This window comes from Pelobates fuscus, chromosome 1 (genome assembly GCF_036172605.1).
Source record: "Pelobates fuscus isolate aPelFus1 chromosome 1, aPelFus1.pri, whole genome shotgun sequence".
In the NCBI taxonomy this organism is placed as follows: domain Eukaryota; kingdom Metazoa; phylum Chordata; class Amphibia; order Anura; family Pelobatidae; genus Pelobates; species Pelobates fuscus.
Window position 1 is genome coordinate 433,485,832 of NC_086317.1, and position 15,361 is coordinate 433,501,192.

At 38.4% G+C, this 15,361-nt stretch overlaps 1 protein-coding gene across 1 annotated transcript in view; it reads right to left on the minus strand.

Annotated features, from left to right (window-relative positions):
• Positions 1 to 15,361, minus strand: part of B3GLCT (beta 3-glucosyltransferase) — a 366,333-nt gene that overhangs the window by 9,706 nt on the left and 341,266 nt on the right. The window lies entirely within an intron of this gene.

Sequence of the window (15,361 nt, forward strand, 5' to 3'; positions counted from 1 at the left end):
CCCAGGAAATGTCATGCCTGTTCAATTCTACATCTCCAGTCATGTCATCAATAAAGTGTAAACCAGTAATTGCAAATATAATAAAGACAGACCCATATTTTTCTAACACATACTTGTCAGTAATCCTTTCAATGCCAATAGATTAGATTTTTTTTGCAACATAAATGAGGGGTGCTCTACTGCACAGTAGACAGTTATTTATGAGAAATTCAGACAGAATTGCAGGGAGGAGTTTGAGATGTGTACGTAATGCAATTAGAAGACAAATTAGCAAGGAATTTAATTGAAATTAATTGAAAAATTGAACACAACAAAGTGATCAAAGACCCTTCTGTGAAGCACATTGTTGCATGCCACCAGATCAGATTGTTTTTTATATTATAACAAAAATATCAAACCACAGTCAAGATCTACTTGAAAGACAAGTCAAATTAAGAAAAGTAAAAGAAAACCATCTGGAGTTTTTTTTCTTCATTGGTGCAAAAACAAGTATATTAGCTAAGCGCCAAATTTTAAAGGGACACAATAGTCACCTAAACCACTTTAGCTTAATGAAGCAGTTTTGGTCTGAAGTTTCATTGCTCAATTCGCTGCCATTTAGGAGTTAAGTTACTTTTGTTTCTATTTATGCAGCCCTACCTACACCTCTCCTGGCTGTGACGGACACAGCCTGCATGAAAACAAAATGGTTAAATTTTCAATCAGATGTAACTCACTTTAAACATTTTCATATTCTACTCTGTAAATTAAACTTATATACTGGAGGCTCCTGTAGGGTCTAGCAAACTATTAACAGAGCAGGTGATAAGAAATTCTGAATTAAACAGGATTTGCAATAAAGTGTAAACATTAGATGACTCTTTACAGGAAGTGTTTAGAAAGACTGTGTAAGTCACATGCAGTTGTGACTAGGGTTACATAAACAAAGTGATTTAACTCCTAAATGTCAGAGAATTGAGCAGTGAGACTGCAGGGGCATGATGTACATACAAAAACTACTTCTACTTAATTAAGCTAAAGTTGTTTTGGGGACTATAATGTCCCTTTAAGACCATTGTTCGAGCCCTAGACACTAGTGGATATTGATGCTTCTCTTAAGCTCAATAAATTTGCTAAGTAAACAATCTTAGGTTTCTTCTACCTTTACATTTGAGCCTCAATGTGCAAAATATTGCTTAAAACTATCACCCAGTTTTCCTCAATCTGTGATTTAGTTTATTGAATTAAAGGGACACTCCAGTGCCAAAATACAAAATAAATAAAAATCACTGTTTAGAAGAATACCTCAAATTAAAACTTACTTGGATTTAATTATGCATTTTTCATTTGGTGTATATATAAAAATAGCGTGCAAAACCAGCATATATTCTGTTTGCTGCATTTGTAAATCATACCCTTCAAGTCCAGACTTTGAGATATTGCAAGCTTCGAATTCAGGGGGTGTAACCAGGTGAAAATGTGTCAATTTCTATTGAAATCTGTTCTTTTTGTACAATAAAAAAATAGGACACATTATTCACACATAATGCCTTCCAGCAAGCTAAAGTGCTATAGGGGTCCCTTTAAAAACAGTAAACATATTGGAAGGGTAAGGCAGTCAAACAGGACATGACACATGAGAAGTGAAGAAACATTCAATTTCATAGCGAAAATGTCAAAACCCATAAATGCTGTTGTGGCTGGCTGGAAAGTACCGTATATACTCGAGTATAAGCAGAGTTTTTCAGCACATTTTTTTGTGCTGAAAAACCCCATCTCGGCTTATACTCGAGTCACTGTCTGTATTATGGCAATTTACATTGCCATAATACAGACTGGGGCTGTGGGGGCTGGCAGAGTTTTCTTACCTCTCCTGCAGCTCCCGTCAGCTCTCTCCTCCTCCGCGCCGGTCCGTTCAGCACCTCGGTCAGCTCCCAGTGTAAGTCTCGCGAGAGCCGTGGGGTCATAGTGCGGCTCTCGCGAGACTTACAGTGTGAGCTGACAGAAGAGCTGCACGGACCGGCGCGGAGGAGGAGGGAGCTGACAGGAGCTGCAGGAGAGGTAAGTAAACTCTGCCAGCCCCCTCCCCCACTGAACTGCCAATGCAACTGGACCACCAGGGAAGGAGACCCCCCCTCCCTGCCACGTATCAAGCAGGGAGGGTGGACGAAAAAAAATAAAAATAATAAAATAATAATAATGAAAAAATAAATAAAAAAATAATAATAATGAAAAAATAAATAGTATAACAAAAATAAAAATAAAATAATAATAATAAAAAAATATATTAAAAATCCCCACCCCCCACCAAGGCTCTGCATCACACACATACACACTGCATTCACACACACACACTGCACTCACACACACACTGCACTCATACACACACTGCACTCATACACACACACTGCAGTCATACACTCACTGCATTCATACACACACACACTGCACTCTCACACACTACACTCTCACACACTGCACTCTCACACTCACACACTGCACTCTCACACACACACACTGCACTCTCACACACACACACTGCACTCTCACACACACACACTGCACTCATACACACACTGCACTCATACACACACTGCACTCATACACACACTGCACTCATACACACACTGCACTCATACACACACACTGCACTCATACACACACTGCACTCATACACACACACTGCACTCATACACACACACTGCACTCATACACACACACTGCACTCATACACACACTGCACTCATACACACACTGCACTCATACACACACTGCACTCATACACACACTGCACTCATACACACACTGCACTCACTCACACACACTGCACTCACTCACACACACTGCACTCACTCACACACACTGCACTCACTCATACACACACTGCACTCACTCATACACACACTGCACTCACTCACACACACACTGCACTCACTCACACACACTGCACTCACTCACACACACTGCACTCACTCATACACACACTGCATTCACTCATACACACACTGCATTCACTCATACACACACTGCATTCACTCATACACACTGCACTCATACACACACTGCACTCATACACACACACACACACTGCACTCACACACACACACACACACACTGCACTCACACACACACACACACACACACACTGCGCTCATATACACACACACTGTAAATAAATATTCAATGAATATAATTTTTTTAGGATCTAATTTTATTTAGAAATTTATCAGTAGCTGCTGCATTTCCCACCCTAGTCTTATACTCTAATCAATACGTTTTCCCAGTTTTTTGGGGTAAAATTAGGGGCCTCGGCTTATATTCGGGTCGGCTTATACTCGAGTATATACGGTAAGTGAAAAGTAAAAGGACATCATGATGCAAACTATAAAATAAAAGACAAATTGCACTTCTGGAGTACTTTTACAATAAACTTCAAACCTCATTAAAAGTGAGCATAATGTTCCTAAAGTACGGACCAGATCCTTTGCTAGTTGTTAATCAGCTGATCATTGGATTTGTCCAAATCCCTATTCAAGAGCTTATTTACAATAAGAAATGCTAACACACCAATTCAAACATTAGCCATTTAGTGTTACTTAAAAGTGTCAGTCAAGACACATACGAGTCCCCAAAGAAGTACTTCTGAGACAAGTAGAGAAATGCAGCGATACCCAAGACCTACCATCCATGGTATGGGTCCCATATCACTTACGGAAAATCTCTCCAAACACACTCCTGACCAGCCGTCTAATGCTCACAATATTGGACGCCGACAGAAACAAAATGTACTCAACACACCCATGGGCACTAGCCACTCCAATAAGAACACCCCACATTTGCAACAAAACGTTTCCTTACCAGACCTAAAAAAGCCAGGGGATCACTCATCTGTATCACTTATACTCCACAAAAGGCCTACGACCCTTTCCGGAGCTTCAAGAAGAATATACACTCCCACCCATATTTGCATTCTCATACCTACAACTGAAAGCGCTATTGACCATAAATAATGTACAGAATAGATCCCAAACCTTCCTGACCTCAGTGACCTTTGAACAGATGTGTACGCAGTCTCAACCACCAAAGAAAATACTATCAACATGTTACAAACAACTCACAAACTCTAAAGAAGATGCCCCTTGGCGATTCATAATTTACTGGCAGAATGACCTCCAACTCACACTCACCCAAAAAGAATGGGAAAATATATTTTCGGCACATAAAGGACTAACAACGTGCGCCTCCCACTTAGAGACGTCCCGCAAAATATTATACCGCTGGCATATGGTCCCCTCGCGACTACACACAATATACCCCTCAACGAATGATCTTTGCTAGAAGTGCCATACTCAAAAGGGCACAATGCTTCACATGAGTTGGACCTGCAGAGTAGTATGTATATATAAATATACGCTATTCAAATGAAAAAAAGCATACTCTTCAAATAACTAACTCTTAATTACATATTAGATAAGCAATGGGAGTCTTGTTTTGCCAGAAGCAATATTGCATATAATATAATTGCAATAATAAAGGACATGTGTGTATGAAGTAAGGCATTGTGCTTTCAACTCTCACTTAAGAAGGGTTAACCAATTGTGCAAAACTTTCTCCCATTTACTGACTTCATGATGACTTCCTAATTTCGTTAAAAAAATAAATAGTATATACACAATAATACTGGTCTGGTTGAGCGATAGACTAACTCATTTAGCTTTGCTTTGTCAGCCAGAGGATTAAGCATGTGTGAGGTTAAAGGATTGTGGAAGAGTTTAAGCTTTTTTCGGGTGGTGTTCCAAATAGTAGCTTTCATTTCATGTTACAGTCAAGCTGAAATTTCTTTTAGTACATAGAGCTAATTACAACCATTACCCACATATCACTAGGTTCTAGTTCAGGTTTCTTGTACCTTATTTTTGGCTATTTTACAAATATCCTGTATTTATTTAGTGGCAATGTGGTTATTGAAGCATAATGGTGACCATTAAAAAGTGAGATCAACAGGAAATAATATACCGTGTTCTTCCTCTGAAGTGTCTATTCTATTGAAAGAACTGGCTTTGTGAATAAAATAACCTCTTTCCACCAGTTTTTCCTATTTAATTTTCATGGCTTTTACTAGTGGAGTAAAATATGTACTAATACTGCTGTACATGTACAGTATATCTCTGCTGGATTGAATGAACAGATGTACCGAACATGTATGAGCAGTTCTCATTCATTTGTATACGGAACTGTTGTACACGTGCACTTGTAACATTATACGTATGTGCGTGCTGAATAGTTATCCATGTGAGTGATACTAGGGAAACACTGGGATTTGTTGGAATAACATGGAAACTCAAAGTGCCCCAACGCAAGGGTAACTTTAACATGGAGGGGTATACAAGTTATCTTTATATAAAAAAAAATTACAAACTCAAACCTGGCTCCAAAATTAAAGATTGTATGGAAAACTTGATGGTGACCAGGTGTGCATTTACCAGGTTGTTAATAAAGATGCAAAAAAAGAAAAAAATGAGTAATATAGTATGTTTAATAAGTTGATTGTACAAATATAAGAACAAAATGCAAACCTACGGGCTCTATAAACCAAACAAAAAACAGACGTTTTGACCTCTGCGGGTCTTTTTCAAGGTTACTGTGACATCTAAAACATCCTATGTAAGGATGTCACTAAGCACAGTATCCACACTAATAGCCAAAAACTGGAAGACTCCAACTTTGCCAACCATCAAATAAATCATAGCTCTAGTATCCTCCACAGTGGAACACAAATTAATAATGTGGAACCAAACGAAAATAGCCAACATGTGTCACACAATAGACGCCTTGTGAAAAACATTCCTGCAATCCCAAGTCAACGCCCAACAAGACAGCTAGAGACAAAAGCCACAAATGACAAGGGAAAAGACGACTTGTATAAAATGGTACACAACACTTAGATTTTAAAGCCAAAATACTCATTTTGACGCACCCAAAACAAGTTTGCGGCGAAGCTGAGCGCTCAGCCACAGACATACCCCTAGCACCCCCTCCCCCACATCTACCTTCTGTTTCTCTCCATTGCGTTAACCCACAGACCATCTCTCCGCACTAACAGGCAGCAAATATAGACCCTACACATTCCAATGTTCTAAACCAAAGGGTACACAGGGACAGAGGTCTCCTACCCTCCACGGATGGCCCTGAGGGTTCGGGGGGAAACTGACTATGCTATTTCACAAGTAGCCAACCTGACCCAAACTATGGTTAAAACAAAATTGACTGGGAGACACTGAAACACTCCCAGGTACATCCCGGGGAATGGAAACCCACAAAATCCATCATACAACCCTGGCACCATATAGGATTCAGGCGCTGATGGGTCTGCCACACCAGACTAACGTGTTGAAGTGTCTATAACAAGTGTTCCCAATGAAGTGTGAACGCAATATATACCAAAATGGAATGTACTAAAGCAGTGTAATTGTGCGATGAACACTTTATCTGTTGCTGATTCCCCCCCTTCCTTTATCTATCCCAGTTGAACTAAAAAAAACAAAAAAAAAAAAAAACAATGTGGTTGCCAAAATTCTACTTTTCATTGTTCAGTTTATCTGTATTTCTGCTAATTTCTCTTCAATTTTTATGAGTTACATCACTTTTTTGTATAGCCCTAGTTACACCTCCCTGCATGTGACTTGCACAGCCTTACTTTAAACTTCAAGTAAAGAGAGATCTAATATTTAGACTTCCTTTATTGCACATTCTGTTTAATTTCAAATTGCGTATATCTAATTTGTTAATAGCTTACTACAAGCCTGCAGGAGCCTCATGTGCAGTGGTGTATCCTGGTTTTGTGCTGCCCTAGGCATAACTTTTTTTAATTCAATCCCCCCAGCCTCCTTACCTCCTTATTGAGAATGCTGGGGTGGATTCTCATTTCCCTGGGGTCCAGTGGGGCTGCTGGGCGGCCGGCGGGTGACTGCAGGTGGCGAGGGAGCACTGATCCTCCTGTTCAGCTCCCTTGCGCACTGCAGAGGGATGCCGGGAGCCGAGGGAGCTGAGCAGAGAGCTCACTAATCAGTGCTCCCTTGCCAGCGCTGCCCGCCTGCGAGCCTGGATTGTCAGTTAGCCGTAAGGCTAACAAGACATTTGCCTGGGCATTTGGGGGCAGCGTTTTTTGCCGCCCGCTGGAAAGTGCCACCCAAGGCAAATGCCTTGTTTTGCCTCGCGGCTAATACGTCCCTGATCGTGTGTGATAAAAGTTAAATTTACAGAGCAGGAGATAAAAATCTTTGAAGCAAGTTACCAACTGCTTGAAAAGTAAGCCATTTCCCCTTTTCTTTGGCAGTAGCCCTTAAAGTTCTCAGTACATGTATTCTTAAATTGCTATGTGTGTAAAGAAAAAAAATCCCCAATTATTTGAATTGGTTTTAAATTTGGCATAGATTGGTGGTAAAATGGTTGCATGAAAATAGTCAAAAATACCCCAAGTTTAATACCTTAGGTTGTCTTCTTTTAAAAAATATATACATGTAAAGGATTATTCAGGGATTCCTGACTGATATCAGTGTTACAATGTAAAAAATGGTTTGGAAATAGCAAAGTGCTACTTGTACTTATAGCCCTATAACTTCCCAAAAAAAGCTAAGTACATGTTAACATTGGGTATTTTTAAACTCTGGACAAAATGTAGAAAAAAATTAGCACGGGTGTTTTTTAGCGGTTATAAATCGAAGGAGGAGAGTGAATGGAGTTGGGCTAACCAACTCCCACACACTCCAAATAGGTTACTAGAGGTATATATAAGGGGCTTAACCCCAAATAATGTCAAGAAAAGAGAGAAAGATGAAAACTGAATGTGGAAAACACTCCCATGCAATGGGTGTGGACCAAATTCGTTTTCAAATATATACCTCAAAATGTGAAAGTCACATACAAAGGGAGGGGGGAAGGGAGAGGGGTTAAACCTTTATTGAGGAAACGAATACAATTGAAGTTAAAAAATTGGCCACAAAATGTGCCAATACAAAATAGGACCTAAAAGGTGGGCAAATAAAGTAGAATAAATTCTGATAAGGAGTCAAAAATTATCTCCAAAGTATAGGTGCCTGGATAAATAGGTAAACGGGGAGGGGCAGGAGAGGAAAGAGGAAATGTTCATATAAGCACTGTAAACCCATACATCCAAAGTGTTAACACAAAAATTGTGTATACAGCACTGTATACATAAAAGTATATTTGCTTGACAAAGTTAATTTATCATAGGGAGTAAAGGGGTTGAGGTTACTGTCAAATGACAGGTATATATCGAAGTGAGTATATAGAGGGTGCGATTACATACACGTTCAAATAGTATATACCTCTGCACAAAAGCGAGGATAATGCTCCAACAACAGGAGACACAAACTTGCTGCTAAACAGCGCAGCTAGTATCCACACCTCTCCCACATACCACACAAACGTCTTAAACTTGCCCTGGGCTAGCTGTCTAACTCACATCTGTGAGTGTCAAAACTAACTGCTACTTCAAGGCAGCCTTTAAGATGTCCCTAACTCCCCAAGCACTACAGCATGCCAAAAATTGTATATCAAAGTCTCTCCCACCCCTTAGTAGACATGGCACATAACGAAAAAATCAGTTAATCAAAATATTTGCCCAACCGGATAGGAAGTATAAAGGTATAAGTTAGGTATTAGAATAGAGATTAGAAATTAGCATCGGCTCAAATCACTCAGTGTTTAAAGTAGATTTTTAGAGATAAGCATCGGCTCAGATGAACGCTCAACGCGCGTTTCAACACGCCTTTGTCAAGAGCTGTTTTTTAGCGGTTGTAGATGCGTAACAGATTTCAGGGGTCAAAGTTAGAAAAAGTGCGTTTTTTTACATTTTTTCATCACATGTTATAAAAAAAATTTATAGTAAATTATAGGATATGATGAAAATAATGGTATCCTTAGAAAGTCCATTTAATGGCGATAAAAATGGTATACAATATTTGTGGGTACCGTAAATTAGTAATATGAAAATTACAGCTAAACACTAACACTGCAGAAATGTAAAAACAGCCCTGGTTCCAAACATTAAAAAAATGGAATAGCGGTCTGTCTGGTCACTAAGGGGTTAAAGAAAAACATCAAACTTCAACTACGTCCTTGTGAATTAAAGCCAAAAGACGTATTGTATCTCTAAAACTACTGGGGAATTAATAATTTTAACTATTTAAAGGAGGAGTGGACACACAGAGGAGGAAAGAGGGACAAACGCAACCCATAAAAAATCAAAAGGAGATGGAAAAAGAAGCAGGTATATTTAACCTCACCTGCACTACATTGAACCATACACAAATCAAATTACTACAGAAGGGCTTAAAATTTGCACCCACTAGAAATCTTAACAAATTTGAGACGTATGTAGATCTAAATAAATTTAAACGCACCTTATGCTTGAAAATTTTTTTTCAAAAAAATCCTATAACCAATAGCCTAATTAATACAGAAAAGTATACACACACGACATTAAAAGAAAAGTCCACCTTTTTTCCAAAACACTTAATCTCAGGAGAAATGACCACCTATGAGAAAATGGTGATGTCAGACATCAATAAATTAAAAAAAGCGAATCGCTACCAACAAAACCTTCAAAAAGATGAGTACAAAGTTCTAAAAAAACTACAGAAAGATAATGACATCATCATTAAACCCGCGGATAAGGGGGGGATAGTCATTTTAAATGTCAAAGACTATCACACAGAATGTATGAGGTTACTTAACGACCACACAACCTATACACAATTAAAAGGAGATCCAACTATTGAAATTAAAAATAAATTTTACGATCTCATAACCAAGGGTTTACAAAAGGAGATTTTAAACAAAAAAGAATTTGAGTATCTAAATGTAACACACCCTAAGATACCTGTGTTCTATTACCTCCCCAAGGTGCATAAAAACCCCTTAGTTCCACCTGGAAGACCTATCGTCTCAGGCATCAACTCCATATCATGTAGATTTTCGGAGTATGTGGACAGATGCCTCCAGCCTATAGTGCAAGGCATCCCTAGTTACCTTAAAGATACAGGGAGCATTCTGAGACATTTACAGACCATCAAATGGGAACATGACTACTATCTAGTAACTGCTGACGTCAGCTCTTTATACACCATTATCACACATCAAAAGGGCTGTGCAGCAGTACAATTCTTTTTAGAACAATCTCAGAAATTTGAGTCAGATCAAATTGATTTTATCATTGAAGGGATACAATTAATTTTAACAAGTAATTATTTTTGGTACGATGACACTTTTTATTTACAGGCATGTGGGACGGCGATGGGCACCAGGTTCGCACCCAGCTACGCTAACCTGTTCATGGCAGACTGGGAGCGCCAACATTTACAACTTAATGAGGGCTGGGTGGAGGGCCTGGTGACCTATCGCCGTTACATAGATGACCTGTTTTTTATTTGGAAGGGCACAGAAAACACGCTACAAAGTTTTTTAAATCAATTAAACAATAATGAATGGGGCATTATTTTATCAACGAATTTTAGTAAACACACGGTCACATTTTTAGATTTGGATATTTTTATTGATAATGAAAAGATCAAGACCAAGACACATTTTAAAGATGTGGATGTGAACAGCTTTATCCACACCTCAAGCTGTCACTTTTCCCCTTGGCTAAATAGTGTACCTAAATCACAACTTATACGTATAAAAAGAAATTGCACGGACAATGACACCTTCAAGGAACAAGCAGACAAATTAATGACCGACCTGTTAGATAAGGGCTATAAAAAGGAGACACTCAACGACACTTATACACAAGTTTTAAAAATTCCACAGAGCACTTTATTACAAGAAAAAAACAAAACGCAAAATGAATGTGTGGTCAATTTACCTATTGTATGTAATTACAGCCATAACAATAAGGCATTAAGGAAAATCCTAAATAAACATTGGCCTATCTTACTTCAGGACCATGCCCTATCTCAGATTCTACCACCAAAACCCAAGATAATATTTAGGGGTGCAGCTAATTTAAACAGACTTTTGGTAAAGAACCACATTAAAAAAACTAAAACCACTACCTTCCTAAATAAAGGAAAGGGTTTTTATGGGTGTGGTACTTGTCTTGCATGTAGGAACACCAATAATAAAAAGAGACATATTAAGACTTTTAAGAACTGCAATAACGATGAGGAATTCCCTATTAAAGAACTTATAACTTGCCACTCAAACAACGTAATATATTTATTGGAATGTCCTTGCGGTTTAAAATATGTGGGACGCACTAAACGGAATTTACAAACTAGGATTGAGGAACACACTAGAAATATTAAGAAAAAATTTGAAGGACACAGTGTATCACACCACTTCACCCTAGCCCACAACAGTGATCCCACCCAATTACTCTTTATGGGTATACAAAAGGTTAAGGGGAATTGGCGGGGAGGCGACCTCAATAAATTATTGGGACAGAGTGAGATGAGGTGGATATTCAACCTCGGGACTTTAAAGCCCCGGGGTTTGAATATAGACTTTGAACTCTGCCATTTCATTTAAATGGGTATCCCCCCTTTTTTTGGGGTTCAATGGAATTTATCCATTGTAATCCATTCTACCCTTTTTATACCCCTTGTTTTTCTTTCATACATTTTTCTTATTCATATTCAATTAGTGGCATATTATGTATGCCCGAACACTATAAACACTGTGAATACCACTTAAAGAATATTGATTTAAATACCCAATAAGGATATCTATTCTAGCACATGTGTATGTAATATCACCTTTTTAATGTTTAAAAATATAAGTACCACCAGCACAGTATGCACCTTTAACAATGTGAATGTATTAGTCTATATGCACCACTATTTACATTATATCAATATTTGACATTATGCAATTTTACTGTCATTTCAATTCTGCAGCTCTATTTGCTTTTTTCAGCTGGTTTTTTTTTTTTTTTTTTATTTATTTATTTATTTATTTTTTTTGGAATGGCTGGATGGCGATCACATGATTACGTGATGTCACTTCCGCCAACCACCCGGTTGAAAACAAGCACTTCCGCCAACCATTGTTAGTATCATGTCCCTTTTTTTTTTTTTTTTTGGGAGTGGCTGGATGGCGATCACATGATTACGTGATGTCACTTCCGCCAACCACCCGGTTGAAAACAAGCACTTCCGCCAACCAACGCTGCCCACCACTGAAAAAATAGACAAATAAAGGCGTTAACATCATTAGCCTATTAAAGGTACACACACACACACACACACATTATGTGAAATTGAATCTGATTGGACAGAATGAACTTAACTCATTAAAGGGGAAGACCCAGATGACATTTAAAATGGAGGATTCAGAGGACTAACATTACAGCTGACTGAAGAAGCTCTATTTGAGAGTGAAACGCGTATTGGCCATTTTTAAAGGACTTTTATTTGAGGACTTTTATCATCTTTGTTTTTATGTTTATTTTAAACCAATAAATTCACCATTTTCATTCAAAACCTCATCCAAGTCCTTTTTGGAGCCTCCAAGGAATCCTCACAGGGGAAGTGCCATCCCCATTCAAATTGGCACAAAACCTACACACCTAGAGCCGGGATTCGTAGGCTCAGGACCAGAAATTCTTCAAGCCGAAGTAGGAGGGTGGTGCTACCATAACAGCACACAAGCCTTGATACGGAGCCAGTGTTTTCTATATACAGGCTCCTTGAAATGTGAGTGTAATATTCAGCACGATATCATTATAATCACTATGAAGCCATTTTTCAGTACCATCTACACTATATTGTATTTTCTGTATTTTACTTTGACATGTACCCCATATTTTACCATTGAATGAGACTACGTTTTGGTAAGATTTATCTGTGTTTGAGCGCTCCACTTATAGGTGTAGGTCCTTGTCACTTACACCGCACCAATATCTACATCCTTAAAGTGGCAATCCATTCTACATATATTTAATTAAAAACATATGCAAACAGAATTAAAACCACAAAAGTATTTGCAGCAAATTAACAGGTTTTGTTGCTTCTCCAGTGAGTTATGTCCAAACCAAGAAATATCTCAAGCTCCTCTTATTATTCTAAATGGGGACCCAGCATATTCCATACCCTGCACCGCAGGGATAACTAAAATACATACTACTAAAGTCTGTGCTTCTCTGCTTGATTTTAAATAAATAAATAAAGGAAATAAACTGCTGCCTAAGCAGATGGCTACTTACCACAGCAGTTACCAGATTACGCCCAGCTCCACTAACATGCTGGTGAATTACATCTACCATGATTGCACAACCATGGTTGTTGCGGTTATGAGAGGTGGGGACAAGTAATTATACGAGCAGAAGAGTAGGCCAAATTTCCTCCAGTGTCCTCTGTCACTGATGAAACAAGCTTTCAGATGCAGTAATTTTTTGCAAATCGCTGCAGTTGTAAGCCGAACTGTACAAGGCGACGGAACGTTTGTTCCATTATAACATATTGCAAGGAACAAATTACGTCACAGCGTCTGTTTAAAGGAGAACTCATTGCTCAGGATTTTTAACATTTGTTTAATTTATCACATACCCATTATAAATATGTATTTGTAAGGTTTCAAAAATAAAATTCAATGTACAAACCTACACCTATTTATCCTGCAACTGAGTACCTTTATATAAGCTCTCTTTCACACTAATAGAATGTATCACATAAAAAAAAATTATAATAAATAGTTTAACAGTAGTTCTAGGTGATTTTCAAGGTTGCAGTCAATGATGTAATTGGGCAATTTGTCTTTAGTCTTGATTTTCCTCGCTTTTAACCATTATCCATTCTAATATTGTAGAGGCTCCTCGCTTACCTCCACACCTACTCCCAAATCTTGCAGTAATGATCAGATCTTGGATAGGGAAGCAAATGGCAGACTGCTAACAATACTTTGCCATTTCTGAATCATTTATGTCATAGAAACATGACCTGATTTATTTCCAACATGTGTTATAATATAGTAAACATCCTGCATTAGGCAAATGTTCTTCTTATTACTTAACTGCATATTTCTCTGTCTGTAAACCTTTCACGGGAAGATCTGTTGCCAGGGACATCCAATGCTGATGGGAATGAGCATAATTGATGAGCTTGCAGAGTGAGTGAAGAGCCAACTCACATTTGAGTTCTTTCCTTTTCCAAAACAGGTTGGCATGGCAAATCACTCAATCAGTTGTTTTCATTTATAATCTTTATTTAGGCTTACTGCTTCTGGAAAAACTTAATGACACGTATTCATCAAGTCACTGTTTTTTTTGTTTGTTTGGTTTTTAACACTGTACTGGAGTTTCTATATTCTATTAAAGCATCTGATCTTTGATTGAAAACAGGTACGTTGAATTTACAAGTCATTATTGGGCAAGATGCTGCTATTATTTACAGCCTGTACAACATCCAGAACTTGTCCTGGGGCAAATGTATCATAATTCATGAATAATAAGACATGGAAATTACTTTTTACATTTTATGGGGTGCTGCTTTAAATTAAGCATGTTACAATTGTCCCTATTTGCCAGTATAAGTTCAGCAGCCAAGCCTGCAGCACATAATACTTATTAATGTGTGACATTGCAGTTTAATGAGAGCAGGAACAAGTCAATGCAGACCATATGTTGTTTATTGGCTGGCTCAAGTTCATTTAAACTCATACAAGCTGGTTGGGGAGAGCAAAGGATCTTGCAGACTTACCGAGCATCAAACGCCACAAGGAGATAAGGAAGGAGTGCACACTGTTAGCCATTAAGCCTTCAGTCTGTGCTTCCAAAATTAAAAGTGTCATACCCTGTGTGGACATCAGATTCACTTAGTTGTGCACTATTTAGACTACGCAGCTGGCACGCTCGGCCGCTGAGTGCAGTCCTGCACGGCTCTGCTTTTACTCTAAATAAAAACGGATGCAAAAGATGAGGCAGATGGACAGGACCTAGGTAAGCGGTCAAATCTTACTGAACTTGCTTGACGTATTACCATAATATGATGCCAGGGCAAACATGGCGCCACAACTACAGTGGGCTGTAATGGTTACGGTTATTGGAGTAGCTTTTAAAATTGCTAAAAATCCACGGTGCCAATTAGAATATACTTATAATGAATGTGTATATATTTATAGAGATCGATAAATGGATAAATAGATATAGATAGAGAGAGAGAGACACACACACACACAAAGTTTCACAATACAAAACGCGAATCTTGAGTGAACACAGCTAGTGGTAGATTATATTTGTGTGTTACCAGGCCCACAAAATAATCTACGATGACATATGGGTTAAATATAATTTTCTTGCATGCTACTTTTAAAATTCCTGTAGTGTGAGCTTCCCAAAGGCTCTCTGGAAAGCAAAAGCAAA